We start from the raw sequence: 2,817 nt of genomic DNA on the forward strand, positions 1-2,817 counted from the left end.
CCTCTTGAGTGCTGGGAATACAGGCTTGCACCACACCCAGGAAGTTAATCATAATTTGGACCCACTCTGTGTTTGCTTCATGATTTTGCTTGAGAAGGGAGCTCATTGGCAGCCATTCGGGTCTCAGGAACTATTCTTTTTTTTTTTTTTTTTTTTCAGAACGGGGGATTGAACTCAGGCCCTTGCACTTGCCAGGCAAGTGCTTATTCCACTGAGCCATCTCCCTGGCCCTGAGGGGCAATTCTTATTCCCCATTCCTTTTCTCTCATAAATTTTCCTGCTCTCACTAAAGTTGGGCTGGGAGTTGTGTCTGAGGATCCCACCCTGAGGGCTTGCCCCATGTGACACGAGGTTGGGAGAGATGAGAACTCGCCCTCAGAGTGCAGGGCCCTCGGGGACAGACACTGTGGTGTGAGCGACAATATGGTCACTCCAGGGTCTGTGCAGCTGGCAGAGACCCATGGAAAGGATGGGCTGGAGTGTCATTAGAGACCTTGAAGAGAGGGAGCTGGAGCTGGGCAGGCTAAGGACTGAGGGTTGGGAAGGAGAAATCAGTCGCAAAGAAAGTCAGGCTGTGGAGATGGGGAGCAGAAGGGCCCGCGATCTTGAGCCACTAAGCCTAGGCTGGGGTCAGGAAGGAAGGAAGGCAGGACTGGGGGCAGAGCCAGAACAGACCCTCCCCACTTCAAAATCAATTCTGGGGATCTGGCTGGGCTCGATTGCACACACTTGTAATACTAGCACTCAGGAGGCTGAGGCAGGAGGATCACTGTGAGTTCAAGACCAGCCTGGGCTACAAAGTGAGCTCAAGGCCAGCCTGAACTGCATGGTGAGATCCTGCTTCAACAAGATAAAAAAATAAAAATAAACATTTCTGGGGAAGGAGATTTGGGAGAGAACAGGTTCCACATTACGCAAGCATCAGGTCAAGAGTTGCTGCTGAGGAAAGAGTAAGTGCTACCTCCCCAGCATCCTCAGCTCAGGAGAACAGAAAGGCAGCTGTCCAGGGTCAGGACAGTGGCCAGGGTCCCAGGAGTGAGGATAGCCAGCTCACTGGGGCCTCTCTGCTGTGGAGCAAGGCTGAGCCTTTCTTCCCTGCTGTTCCCTGAATGCTCCAGTCCCGTGCCTGGACCACCACCCCGCCAGCCCTTCAATGACCCGTTCTTTATGGTGGAGACATTGTGCATCTGCTGGTTCCCCTTCAAGCTGCTGGTGTGCCTACTGGCCTGCCCAAGCAAGGCCATCTTCTTCAAGACTGTGATGAACCTCATCGATTTCATGGTCATCCTGCCCTACTTTGTGGCCCTGGGCACCGAGCTGACCCAGCAGTGAGGTGTGGGTCAGCCAGCCATGTCCCTGCCTACCCAGCAAGTCATCCAGTTGGTGTGTGTCTTCCTCATCTTCAAACTGTCCCGGCACTCAAAGGGCCTGCAGATTCTGAGCCAGATGCTTTGGGTCTCCATGCATGAGCTGGGCCTCCTCATCTTCTTCTTCTTCATCAGGGTAGTCAGTCCTCTTTCCCACTGCAATCTACTTTGCTAAAGTTGACTCTGTGGAATCCCATTTCACCAGCATCCCTGAGTCCTTCTGGTGGGTTGTAGTCACCGTGACCACGGTTCGCTATGGAGACATGGCACTCGTTGGTGTAACTCAAAAATGAGGCAAGCTCGAAAAGAAAAGAAGCGCTTTATTTTAGCTGTTACCCAGCGGCAGACACCCCGGCAAGATGCTGAGGTGCGCGCCGGGAGGATGAGGGGAGTGGGTATTTAAGCCAATAAACCACAAAAGCTGACGTCAAGGGTTCATCGAGGGGCTACAATTGAAAAATTACCTGTTTCTAATGAACAATAACAGGTGCAGTGGTGGGTACAGTTTGTAGCTGGGAACGAGGGCAAGATCAGGGCATTGGGCCGGAACTAGATTCAGATGCGCACAAAAGGGCAGCGTGAGAAAGGCCCAACTGCAGGTTCTCAAGTAGAGAAAGGGGCACAGTGGAAAGTTACAGCATTTAGAATGGCGCATACAGAACAAGATGGCGGCGCCTATGTCAGGTTATAACAGTTAATAAAGTTACAGTGGAAGCATACAGAGTTACAAAACTGGAATCAATTGCACAGGTTATAACACTCTGTGGGTGGCAAGATAGTGGCCTCTCTGTGTGCCATTGCTGGCATGCTGGCCATTTCCCTGCCTGTGCCTGTTATTGTCTCCAACATCAGCTACTCTCACCACCAGGAGACAGAGGGCGAGGAGGCCTGGACGTATAGCCATGTGGACATACAGCCCTGCATCAATGAAGAGGGCAAGGCCAATGGGGGGCTGATGGATGGAGAGGTGCCTGAGCTGCCACCTCCACTCTGCGTGCCCCCTGCGAAACACCTGGTCACTGAGGTGTGAGAGGCAGGTGAAGTCTGCTGGCCCTCATACCTCCCTGGGGGGAAGGGGCAGCAGAGGATGGGATGGGGTTGGGGAGAACTAGGCTAAGTGGTAACCAGTGCTGAGTTTTGTTGGGTTTGTAGCTGCTATGGGTACCTCCTGAAGGAGCAATGAATGCCAGCAGTTTGTGCTGAGCTGAGCGGCGGCCCCATTGATTTGCTCTGCATTGTGTTGCACCAAGCTTCTAGGATTTTGGGGGTGGTGTTGAGCTAGGTTTGGGTCACATCCAGTTGAGAGTTTCCTTCGTCATGTTGGGGTAATGAGTCTGGGTGAGTCTTGTCCAATTGCATTATGCAAGGTCTGTGCTTTTGACTCTCCTAGGGCCATATTGGGTCAAGTCCGGTGGCCACTTAAGGGCATTTTTGAGACTGTGTGGCCACC

The 2,817-nt window shown here is 52.6% G+C and overlaps 1 pseudogene; it reads left to right on the plus strand.

Annotated features, from left to right (window-relative positions):
* The first annotated feature begins 423 nt into the window (after window positions 1–423).
* LOC101582584 lies at window positions 424–2,397 on the plus strand (annotated as a pseudogene).
* The last annotated feature ends 420 nt before the right edge of the window (window positions 2,398–2,817 follow it).

This window comes from Octodon degus, unplaced genomic scaffold (assembly GCF_000260255.1).
Source record: "Octodon degus isolate 3935 unplaced genomic scaffold, OctDeg1.0 scaffold00054, whole genome shotgun sequence".
Taxonomy (NCBI): domain Eukaryota; kingdom Metazoa; phylum Chordata; class Mammalia; order Rodentia; family Octodontidae; genus Octodon; species Octodon degus.